The 12,974-nt window shown below is 47.5% G+C and overlaps 1 pseudogene; it reads right to left on the bottom strand.

Annotated features, from left to right (window-relative positions):
• Positions 1–5,928: 5,928 nt before the first annotated feature.
• On the bottom strand, positions 5,929–12,471 carry Rps18-ps10 (ribosomal protein S18, pseudogene 10; annotated as a pseudogene).
• Positions 12,472–12,974: the final 503 nt, after the last annotated feature.

Here is a 12,974-nt window from a genome sequence, read left to right as displayed (position 1 = left end):
GTTCCAGGAAAGTCAGAGCAACACAGAGAAACCCTGTCTTGAAAAACCAAAAATCAGCCAACAAAAACAGCCAAATCCATCTGTCATGACCCAGTGACTTGGCCCCTTAAGTGCCATAAGGGGCCCAGCCATGCCCAGCTTTTTTTTTTTTCTTCATCTTTATTAAATTGGGTATTTCTTATTTACATTTCAATTGTTATTACCTTTCCCGGTTTCCAGGCAAACATTCTCCCTAGCCCCTCCCCCTCCCCTTCTAGATGGATGTTCCCCTCCCCATCCTCCTCCCATTACTGCCCTCCCCCCAACAATCCCGTTCACTGGGGGTTCAGTCTTGGCAGGACCAAGGGCTTCCCCTTCCACTGGTGCTCTTACTAGGCTATTCATTGCTACGTATGCAGTTGGAGTCCAGGGTCAGTCCATGTATAGTCTTTGGGTAGTGGCTTAGTCCCTGAAAACTCTGTTTGGTTGGCATTGTTGTTCATATGGGGTCTCAAGCCCCTTCAAGCTCTTTCGATCCTTTCTCTGATTCCTTCAACGGGGGTCCCGTTCTCAGTTCAGTGGTTTGCAGCTGGCATTCACCTATGTATTTGCTATATTCTGGCTGTGTCTCTCAGGAGAGATCTACATCCGGTTCCTGTCGGCCTGCACTTCTTTGCTTCATCCATCTTATCTAGTTTGGTGGCTGTATATGTATGGGCCACATGTGGGGCAGGCTCTGAATAGGTGTTCCTTCTGCCTCTGTTCTAAACTTTGCCTCCCTATTCCCCCCCAAGGGTATTCTTGTTCCCCTTTTAAAGAAGGAGTGAAGCCTTCGCATTTTGGTCTCCTTCTTGAGTTTCATGTGTTCTGTGCATCTAGGGTAATTCGAGCATTTGGGCTAATATCCACTTATCAATGAGTACATTCGATGTGTGTTTTTCTGTGATTGGGTTACCTCACTCAGGATGATATTTTCCAGTTCCATCCATTTGCCTATGAATTTCATGAAGTCATTGTTTTTGATAGCAGAGTAGTACTCCATTGTGTAGATGTACCACATTTTCTGTATCCATTCCTCTGTTGAAGGGCATCTGGGTTCTTTCCAGCTTCTGGCTATTATAAATAAGGCTGCTATGAACATAGTGGAGCACATGTCTTTGTTATATGTTGGGTCATCTTTTGGGTATATGCCCAAGAGAGGTATAGCTGGGTCCTCAGGTAGTACATGCCCAGCTTTTTATACCGGTGCCGGGGATCTGAACTCAGGTCCTTGTGCTTGCTCACCAAGCTCTTTATCCACTGAACCATATCCTCAGAGCCCCCTTTGGTTTGGTTTGGTTTTGAGATAAGGTCTCATGTGACCCAATCTAGCTTTGAACTCCTGATCCTCCTGCCTCTTCCCCCAAGTGCTAGGATAACAGGTATATACACCTCGCTGCTCTTTCCTTCTCCCTACCAATCACGGCCCTCAGAAGCTGTAACAATCCCTTCCTAAGGTGACGTCCCCAGGGACACTGACCATCTTGCACTAGGCTCTGGATCTGAACTCTTGGGAAACAAAACACCTCTAAGCTACAGCATCCTGTTTAGAACAGGGGTACACAAGGCAGAAATAGCCAGATAGTTTTGGATAAAAGAAATATTGGTACCCAGAGGAGCTGTTAGGGCACAGTGACAGAAGCCAGCCTGAAAATGACACACAGATGGGAGTCAAGACAGCCCAGGACCCTCCCAACTGACAAGAGCCAAAAGACCTGAGAGCCCAGTTTTCTCAGTCATGTTCAATTCTGCCTCCACCATAGAGGTCGCCACACAACAGGCCTTCAGAGATGCCTGGGTTGATGAGCCCATGGGCTGGGACAGTTCTCTCCTGGTTCTTTGATATTTTTTTCCCTTACAGATTTCTCTGCTAGCAAATCTCAACACAGGTCCCATCTGCTCCCTGTTCCCTGCATTTCCAGGCCTCTAGTATGGGTGGGGGTTCTTGTGTCAAGCTGGAAATAGCTCCCTGCAGTAACAGGAGTGCACACATCTGCCATATCAGTCCGTGCTGACTCTTAGTGAACATTGATACGTCTTACGCTCCTTTCTCCAGACTTTGGACTGCCAACTTCCAGGTGGCAACTAGAATGATCTCAACATATATGGACTTTGAAGTCTATTACTTCCTGGCAAGAACTTTGTAATCACCTTAATCGAATCAATAAGCTGTGATTAACAGTTTCAGCTGTGATTAAGTCTCCAACCATTTGGGATGAAAATGTCGCCCCTGGATGGAATGGCACAGAAGAAAGCATGGCATTGCCTGGAAGTTTCTGCTGATCATATTGTTTTCTGCACATGGATGAAGAGCTTTAACGTCGGGGACACAGCTTTCTTCCTCCCTCTGCCAGGAGGCTCCTCGAGTGCACTGCTCTCTGAGCTGCTGTATGAGCTGTACTGCTCCCGTCCTCCCGCAGCTCTGACGGCCAGCATTTTCTTCCACGTTTCTGAATTTAACTTGTTCAGATCCCACGTCTAAATGAGGTCACGCACCAGTTTTCTTTCTACGCCTTCTAATGTCACTTACATGTCTTCCAGATTTATTTGTGCTGTCACGAATGGCGGGCTTTTCTTCCTGTAAGGCTTAATAGCACCCCACTCTGTGTACACACCGTACTGTTTTCATCCTCTTGCCTTGGATACCATCAGCTTTGCCTGACTTCTTTTGCCCCCATTTATTCACTTATGACTTAGTCACACTCAACAGAGCTAGACTGGCAGTCCCAGCTGTGTCCCAGGAGAAGCCACAGGCCACAGCTGGAACTGAATTTACATCACATGACCAATTGAGCCAAATATCCTTTCATACTGTTTGCTGGTCACTTGAATCTCCTCCTTTGTGCCTTTTAAAGCTTTTGGAGGGAGCTGTTGTTACATCACTTCTTCATGCTGTTTTCTTCTCCGTGGTTCATCTTTTCACTGTCTACTCTTTGGGAAAAGTGCTACCAAGTCATCTGGCTAGACCTGAGCATAGTTCTATCAAGACTCTTGGTCTTAAGCCCTTCCAATATGAAGTTGACATCTGGCCTATAACAGCTAATCCTGTTGGTTTCCCAGATGCAATATACAGATAGTGTAGTTGGGTAATAGAGAGTTTTTGGGGTCAGGGCCACCTGCAGGTGTCTGCAGCAGGGTAAATACAGAGATAAACATGGACAAAATTGAAACAAAGGTTCCTGTGGGAAAGGGAGCTGGGACATAGATTGAGGCGGACATTCTGAGTGAAGTCTCCCGGCAGAACCTGACCCAGAGAAATGTGTGCACTGAAAAGTCCATGCCTAGCGAGCTGTGACGATTTCACACAGTGTTTTCTGACAATACAGATGTGAGGGCCTCACCCCCCGACATTTGAAGGCTTAAACTCGTACACACTTCTTTAAACTGATGAGCCTTATCGTTTCTTTGACAATTTAATTCCCTTGAAAGTCTTCAGTCAGCTCCCCAGGTCTTTTCACAGACAGCGTTCTTATGTGGCTTGCCTCTCTGAAGCAGCCCAGCGTGAGAGTGGGTCTCTCCATCTGGAGCTCAGACTTCTGTGGAGACCCTTAGACCATATTCTCACTTTCCTGGATGCTTGGCTCATGACTTGCTGGGAGTCTTCAGTGGCCTTTGGGAAATGTTCTGAGCAACTCCAGTTGGCTTCCTGTTCAGGGTATACAAGCACTGTCTTTTCTAACTGTAGAGACGCTCCTTCTGGATGCATTGTCTGTGGACGGTGCGGCCCAGTCAGCTTTATCTTTCTGTAATGCCTGGGGGGGAAATGTTGGAAGAGGCAGGAGCACACGTTAACAGTGTAGCCTCCTCCTCCAGAGCTAAGGGTTTAACAGTCAAGCAGGCTGTCCTTCAACCACTTGCAAGTGACTTCTCGCCAAAGACTTTTTGCCACAGAAAAATGACACCAGTTTTCCAGTAACTAACACCAGTTCTGTTTCTCAGCTGTTGAGACAATGTCATGGTTTGTAGGTATTTCAACATCAACAGCATTTCTCGGTCGTTTTTCATATTCATAAGAGTAATCAGGTTGCTCTGACAGAGTCCCGCCGACCTTCCCAGATCTTAAGAGGTCTACTTCTTTCTCATGGAATTACTCAAGGTAAGCCTTCCAGGCCCCGAGGTGCCCTGTCACACCTAATTACAGAATGGCCCCTATTTCTTCCACCATGTTCCTCCATGCCTAGGCCTTGAAGTCAAGACTGGGTCACTGCTGTGGCTGGGTCCCACTGTGTGGGAAGGGGAAGGATACTAGGGAAGAGGCACAGGCAGGAAGCTATAGACAGGAAGTAACACATTCATGTGCATCCCTTGAACAGAAGGTTGCCAATTCAGCCATATCTGACTGCAGGAGAGGGGAGACGTGACGGGTCAATCACAGCTAGTTTATCCTCCCGTGTGTCGATTAATCTGCAGCCTGTGGCTCGGCCACTGCCTCACACCCCAGCTCTTTCTCCTGCGTCAGCTCCCTCATAGCCGGAGTTACAGGCCGGGGCCACGGGGTCCTATTTACCCCCGGTTTTTCAGGCCTATGTTTCAATTACTTTGTAGCTCTGAGAATAGGTCTGAGACTCAGTTTCTCATGAGAAGTTAGAGACAGACAGAAATGTAACAGAAGAATTTCTGTTGTGTAGCTAGAAAAAGACAAGCAACTTCCTGTATTTTTAATGATTAGAGCAATTACTTTTATTTTAATATTTCCCATATTCGGAACATGCTTATTTTGCACTGAGTTGATGTAAAAGGTGGGGGCGGGGCGGTTTTTTATTGTTCTCTTGTTTTACTTCAGTTTATATTTTGGGGCAGGCTCTCATGCAGCCCAAGTTGGCCTCAAACTCATTGCGTAGATCAGGCTGATCTTAAATCCTTGTTCCTCCTGCCTCAGCTTCTCAAGAGCTCAGATTCCTGGTTCATGCCATCATAATTGTTGTTTTGTAAGGCTTTCTAGAGGTGTGATTGACAAATAAGAATTAGATATATTTTAAATGTCTGTTTCACAAGTGTGGAGTTTCATCTGGCATTGGGGTTTAGAAGGTCCGGTCTGTGAGGCCAGGAACACGGGGAGCAGGCGGGTCCCGCCATGGGGACCTGTGGAGGCAGGCTGCAGTGTAGCACAGCGGGCAGATGCAGAAGGCTTTCCATGTGTGCATACGTGGTGATGCCATGTTTATTACAGTCAGATCCATGACACCGTCCTCTTCTCACACACAGCTCGCTTCCCCTCCCCAACTCTCTTGCTATCTTTATACCTTTATCTCAGTCCCTGTGTTAACAACACCAGACTACTTCCTTCGAGAATTTCACGTATGACTGACATCTCCCGTAATCACACTCGAGACCTCACAGCTACAACTCACTCACCTTGTAATGAGTCAGCATCCTTCTGCCCCTCCCCCACTCCTGGTAACCAGCATCTACTGCCTCTGTGAGTTTCGCTCTTCACTTTAGAGTCTCCGTGTGCAGAGGGTTTGCCTTCCTGCACCTGGTGTATCTCACACAGCCCCATTCCCGAAGGCAGGACTCCTCCTTCCTACTTACTGTTCATTTTTAAATTATCCCTATTATTTATTTGTTTGTTTGTTTGTTTGTTTGTCGGTGCTTTGCCTGTATGTCTGTCTGTGTGGGGATGCCAGATCCCCTGGAACTGGAGTTACAGACAGTTGCGAGCTGTCCTATGGGAGCTGGGAACTGAGCCAGGGACCTCTGTATGAGCAGCTGGTGCTCTTAACCTCTGAGCCCTGTTTCCAGCCCTGTTTTCATTTTTAATTTTAATTTTACTTTACTTGGTTTGTGTGTTTGTTTGTTTATTTGTTTGTTTTTGAGACAGGGTCTCTCTTTGTAGCCCTTGCTGTCCTGGGATTTACTATGTAGACCAGTCTGGCCTCAAACTCACAGGAATCCACCTGCCTCTCCCTCCCAAGTGCTGGGACTAAGGTGTGAATCATCACACCCTGCCAATTTCCATATTTTTTTTCTTTTTTCTTTTTTCTTTTTCTTTTTTCGGAGCTGGGGACCGAACCCAGGGCCTTGCGCTTCCTAGGCAAGCGCTCTACCACTGAGCTAAATCCCCAACCCCAATTTCCATATTTTTGAAGTCAGAATAATAGTCCATCAGTTTCATGTCCTGCCTAATGGGCGGGAAGTTGAGAGATTGAACAGCAAATCAGACGTGTGAAAGAGAAGTCGTTTAGAGGAGATTATCACTAACTCAGAACACGCACAATTTAATAGTTCAATTAAATTCCTTGTTAATGGGCAGGAAGAAGAGAAGAGAGGGCACAGGAGGGAAGACAGGCTCTTGACATAGCACGGGCACTTGCATGTTAGCTGCCCTCCCCGTGAATCCCTCTGTATAAACTTATTCCCCTCCGGGAACTGTCTCGCCACTGAAGAAGGTGATGTGGACCAGGACGATAGCAGAGCTGTTGTGCCCAGAGAGTTCGGGGGCCTGGAAGCACTGCTGTGGGGTTGCCTTGCAACTGGAGAGGTGGTATTCCTCAGGAGAAGGACCAAGTACTTTGAGAGATGGTCCAGCCCTGCAGAGAGCTTCTCTCTATGGCCTCTCCAGTCTGGCTCTCCTCTCCTCAGCCCTCTGTCCTCCACAGCCTTAGGATGAAGCCAGCCACTCTGCCCTCTCCCTGCCTTGTAGTGGAAAGGAAGAGCAGCCTGTGGCCTCAGAGTCATGGTAGGGGTGTGTGTCCCCTAGAGAGGTCACCACAGCACCAAGCACATCTGTTGCCTTACTGGCCAGGACTCTGGTGAGCTACCAACAGCTTTGTTTGCTCCTCTCAGCAAGTGACAAAGGGCAGGAATGTGTCCTGGAGGACTTCCCTGTGTGCAGCCAGGACAGCTAATTGGCTGCCCCTCTCTCTGATGTTTGAGCAAAACCTTTTCTTGATTGTTCATGCCAAAGGTCATTTGAGTTGAGGTGGTGACCATAGGCCACAGGAGGGAAGGGGCAAGGACAGGGCAGGAAAGTAATCACCATTTGTGAAACTCCCTAACAGAGAAGGAGGGCAAAAAGGATTGCTATTGAAAGCTTTGTAAAAGCAAAAGAACTCTCTCTCTCTCTCTCTCTCTCTCTCTCTCTCTCTCTCTCTCTCTCTCACACACACACACACACACACACACACACACACACACACATCTCTCAGAATGGTTACCCAGTATGTGCAGCGTGGTGCTAGTAGGTTTGAAAAGAAAGGTGTTTGTTTCATAGTCTTTGATATAAGGGAGAAAAAAGATACAACTACTATGGAAGAAACATTGGTGGCCAGGAGACGGCTCAACAGATAAGTGTGCTTGCCATGAAAGCCAGACGAGTCAGATCCTTGGACACACAGAGACAGAGTGAGAGAAGCAGGAAGGTTGCCTTCTGACTGCCACCAGCTTGCCATGTGCTGTGTAACCAACCCCCACACCACAAAACACACAATAAATACAATTTAAAATTTTCATGAGGGAGAAAAAAAAAATCAGGGGCTGGAGAGATGGCCCAGTTGGCAAAGTGCTTGCTGCACAGACTTGAGGGCCTGAGTTCAGATCTCTGGCACTGGTGTGAAAGCATCCATAATGTGGTGTAAGGGACAGGCAGGTGAACCCCAAAGACTGACCAAGTGGATGAACAGTCTGACCAAAGCAGTGAGCTCCAGGTATAGTAAGAGACTGTTTCAAAATCTAAGAGGCAGTAGAGAAAGACAGCAACCTTTGGTTTCCACATGCACGTCCACAGTGGAGGGCACCTGTATCCACATGTGCACATACATGTATACACTCCTTCCCACAAACATGACTAGAGAAATCCAGCATATTCACGATGTCAGACTGGAAGGGCAGTAAAAGGAATGGAGCTGAGCTGGTTTGATTGTTTGTTCACTCAGTCATTTACTCCCCAGATGTTTATACAAACAGCTGGATTCTCCACCAGGCTAGAGACCAGAGACACAAAACCAATCCAGACATGGGCCTCCAGGCTCCCAGATAGACATGGAGTCGGGTACTTAAGCACATGAGAATAGATTGCAGCATGAGGAACCTCCTAGTCATCGGTACAAGGTTCTTGGTGATGCTAGCCGGGTGCAGAGTCCATGGGCAGAGGTCAAGAAGAGATGTAGAAAGGAACGGTGAGGGGTTGGAGATTTAGCTCAGTGGTAGAGTGCTTGCCTAGCAAGCGCAAGGCCCTGGGTTCAGTCCCCAGCTCCGAAAAAAAGAAAAGGAAAAAAAAAGAAAAGAAAAAAAAAAAGAAAAGAAAGGAACGGTGAGGTGACCTCTCTGACTGCAAGGCCTGTGCCCAGTGTAAAGGGGACTGAGGGTGAAGAAAGGCAATACTGGGGTCACAGCCAGACTGAGCCCCAGCTGTCTAAGGAACTGCCTCTGTGCTATGTCAGTCACTTCCTGTGAGAACAGCTTCAGGGACACTCACCTCCTTCCTACAAAGAAGGGATTATGGACTGCTGAGCCCCACTAGTGAAAGCCAGCAGAGTGATCAGCAGAGCGCTCTGCCTGAGGCGCACTGAAGAGACAGAGACAGCTGCCACCACACTTCCTGTGGGGAAATGTCCCCAAAGCGGCCACAGGACAGACAAGGAGGGAGCTGAAGGGCCCTGAGGTTGGACTTTCCAGGCAAACATATTAGAACCTGTCTCTTTACCCAACAGATGTCAAATGCTGTTAGTGAACATTTGGTTCCCATTCCATCACCCAGGCTTCCATAACGCAAAGATCCACGAAGGTACAGACTCATGGCTGTCCCAGAGGATAGGAAAGTGTCAGATTCCAAAACAATAAAATGCAGAGAAGTGGGCAGCTCGCAGTCCCAGTCAAGAGATGCCTGTCCCAATCTCAGCTCCTCTCTGGGCATCTGCTTCCTTTCCTCTTCTCTCCACACCTCTGTCACAGCTCAGCAGGCTCTCCCCTCTCCACCACCCACGGTTTCCACATTACAGCCTCTCTCTCACGGAAAGCCTGGGTCTCCCTTTGAACACAATTTCATATGTGATCTCTGATCCAGTTGAGGGCAAGATAACAGGATTCGTGCTGAGCAGATGGCTGCTGGGAGCCGCCACTGTGGGCAAAGTGCAGTGGGGAAGGCACAGAAGATGGAGGAGCAAGTGCTCCTGCCGTTGGACCCTGGCCCCTGGGGAGACATCACCGCTGCACTGGTATTAAATGTTCTCTCATAGGGAAAGACATATATCAGGAAGTTCCTGGTGTGTCCAGGTGATTGCAGTTTTTATAGTCATCAATAGAGACAATATGATTTGTGTTTGGGAAAGCTGAACTCCTAAGACTGGCACACAGCCCTCTTGCCCCAGCCAAGCTGTGCAGTGACACAGAGGTTACTGCCACCTCTTCCTCTTAGCTCTTCCTAACGGATTCCATTTCCCATCTCTTAAAGTCTGAAACTCACACTCCCACGTTCTCCCTAAGCTATTCTTCGCTGTCAAGAATCTACCGTTTACTCTTTGGGGCCTTGCCACCTCCACGGGTAACCATCTATGGTAATGACTAGATCCAGGAAGGCTGTTGTGCCTTGTTTTAGTTTCCTTTCTGTTGTTGAGATGAAACACTATGATTAAAAGGAACTTAAGGAAGGAAGACTTTGTCTGCTTACATTTCCAGGTAGTAGTCTCTCACCGAGGGACGGCAGGTCAGGAGCCGTGAGGAATGCTATTTGCTGGATCGCTCTCTGGCTTGGTCACAGGCTCATGCCCAACTGGAGTTCTGATTCCACTTAAGACCACCTGCCTAGGGACGGTGCTGCCCATAATGGGCTTGGTCCTCCTGCATAAAAATTAATAATATAAGCCCTCTACACACGCATGCCCACAGGCCGATCTGATTTTAGCAATTCCTCAACCAACACTCTCCTGTCAGATGACTGTAGACTATGGCAAGTTGGCAACGTTAACTAGGACACATCCATATGGTGAGGATGTGTATCTGTGCCTTCAAACTGTAAGGCTGTGAACACCCAGATATCATTGTGTAGCTAGGGTTTGCCTGAGGATGTTTGTAACTCATTAGGTCTTCACAGGAAGGGCAAGAGCTACATGAAGAGCCATCAAGGAACATGAAGAACTCATTTAGCTCAGGTCATTGCCTCTAACCCGGCGTGGGCAAAGGCTCTGCGAGCAAACAACCACGTGTTTGATTTTTACTCCCACATAAGTCAACGTGACATACTCGGGGATTTGGAAGGAACTTGGTATGTCATCTGGGTCAGTTACCTCCTCAGGGTGAGGTTCTGATCTTCCAGATCTCTGAGACACGGATCTCCAGGTAACCTGCAAGCTGTAGCCTGTAGGGGAGAGTGCTTTGATTTATAATTTAGATTACAGCTTATAATTTCTTTGTATGAAGAACCTCAGACAAGCTCCCCTGACATGTCACTGCCATTCAGTGTTCCTGGATCGTCAGGACTGGAAGCTACGCCTCCCTCCCATGGCAGCCCTTCCTGAGATGCAGCATAGGTGTTGTAGCAAACGTCTTTGTCTCCGGTGTCCTTGGAGCCTTCTCCATGGGGTCCTTTTGACCTCACTTGTGCCTTGATACATCAGCCTTTGTGCTTCTCAGCATTCAGAATCCAGCATGGCGTGTGGTGTTCTGAAGTGAGCACACAGCACACAGTTAGTGTTTTCTTCCTTCTTCCTTCTTGATCTAGACTACAGTGTCTTCTCTCCTTAGGTTCATGTCTTTATTATATTTGCATGTTCATGCACTTGCATACATGTGTGTGTGCACCTGCATGAGTTTATGTGCACCACATGCATAGGGAGCCCCGAAGGGCATCAGATCCCCCTGAGCCAGAGTTATATGTGGCTCTACTGGGAACCAAACCTGGTTCTGTAAGAACAGGAAGTACTCTTGGCCACTAAACCATCTCCTTAGACCCACAACTTTGTTAATGTATGTAATTTGACCTAAGTCTGTTCTTTCTTTCTTCCTTCCTTCCTCCCTTTCTTTTATTTATTTTTTTTTTGATAAAGCTATCACAGTATTGGCTCATATTAATTTTTTAAATCTTCATGTAATCTTTCAAAATAAGAGAATTACTAGGCTAAGCATGGACTCTCAGGAGACAGAGACAGGAGGATCATTGCAAGTTCAAGACCAGTCTGGTCTATGTAGTGAGTTCTGTGATATCCAGGACTAATCAGGGTACTTTACCTACAAAATAAACAAGCAAACAAAACAACAGGCCAAGAAGACAGGAAGGGAAAGTTACTTACTTTTCTTGTTATAGATGCATTATTTATTCAGTTAACAGTATGGATTTTATCAAATATTTTATTCATGTAGACCCACCCCAACGTATACTTTTACAAAAGTAATATTAAGTTGTTATAGATTGCAGACAGACAGACAGATCGGCTCTACCCCCTCTGTCAATAGAAGGTAGGGCATACTTCTACCCCAGTCTTATCTGGGCTGGGCCTGAAGCTTGTTTGCTTCAGTAGAAGATAATGGAAGTGGCCTGAGGTGACTTACAAGGATGAACCATATGCAGTCTTAGGAGACTCTCAATGAGATCCAATCACCACATGAGGAAGCCTGCAGCCACATAGGAGTTCTACAAAGAGGCCTCAACTAGATGGACACTCGGCTGAGCACATATCTGATGACCAGCCACAAGCGTCACCCTTGCCCATGAGGACCCTTTGGACCTTCCAGCAGCCTTGGGACACAGCTAATAGAAAGTGGTGTAGAACAAAAGAACCAAGAGAGCATCACATTTTAGGCTGTTAAGTTTGAGGGGAGTTTTTACAGCAATCACAAATCAACGCACAGAATGTATACAGGGTTTAGAATGTGCTTGGCATGGCTGTAACTTTGAAAGTTTTAACTGGAGTACCTCTTACACTTGACCTTGACTGTACACCAGCACCCTCAGTTTACAGAGGAACTGAGATATAGGCAAGTGAGTACTTTTTCTGGGCCGTGTGGTAAGTGATGGGCTAGGATTTTTTTTTTCCCCATAGGTATATAAACTATTTATTAATAGCAAAGGCCCAAAGACTCATTTCTTCTTGGAAACACCTACAGTACGGCCCCTGTGGCCAGTGGTCTTGGTGTGCTGACTGTGGACATGAAGGCCCCAAAAGTGGCACCACCCTCTATGGGCTCGGACTTTCCTCAGCCACTCCAGGTCCTCACGCAGCTTGTTGTCTAGACCGTTGGCCAGAACCTGGCTGTACGTCCCATCCTTCACGTCCTTCTGTGGGATCTCGTACTGTCGTGGGTTCTCCATGATGGTGATCACACACTCCACATCATCCTCTGTGAGCTCCCCAGCCCTCTCGGTGAGGTCAATGCCCGCTTTCCTCAACACCACATGAGCATGTCTCTGCTCCACACCCCTAATGGCAGTGATGGCGAAGGCTATTTTCCCCGCCCATCGATGTTGGTGTTGAGGACTCGCAGGATGTGCTGGAACTTCTCAGGGATCACTAGGGACATGGCGGTGGCACAGGCGGTGGTGTGTAGGCTTCCTGTGGAAGCTGGGCTAGGACTTGGATGGCTAATCTAGAGTCTGTGTTCTAAACCCCATCCCCCAGTGGCTCTCTGCTGATTTCCTTTAGTTTGGAGAGACCGCTCAGCAGTTAAGAGCATTGACTGCTCTTCCAGAGGTCCCCAGGTTCAGTTCCCAACACACACGTGGCCGCTCACAGCCCTCTGTGGTTCCAGCCCTAGGAAATGCAGTGCCCTCTTCTGGTATCTGTGGGCACCAAATGCAGACGGTACTCAGGCATCCATGAAGGCAGAAGAGCCATACACATAAAGAGAATTTAAAACCATAAATAACTTTCATGGTCAATAAATACCAAGCTAGCCAGGCAAAACAGTGCATTCTTATAATTGTAGCACTCTGCAGGCTATGTAGGTAGATTTCAAGTTTGAGGCCAGCCTAGGCTACATAGTGAGACTCTTTCTCACCATGCACCAAGGATGCTGAAACTGTC

Source organism: Rattus norvegicus, chromosome 13 (assembly GCF_036323735.1).
Source record: "Rattus norvegicus strain BN/NHsdMcwi chromosome 13, GRCr8, whole genome shotgun sequence".
NCBI classification, from domain to species: domain Eukaryota; kingdom Metazoa; phylum Chordata; class Mammalia; order Rodentia; family Muridae; genus Rattus; species Rattus norvegicus.
The sequence above is the reverse complement of the archived record's forward strand: the minus strand, read 5'-3'. Positions and strand labels throughout refer to the sequence as shown.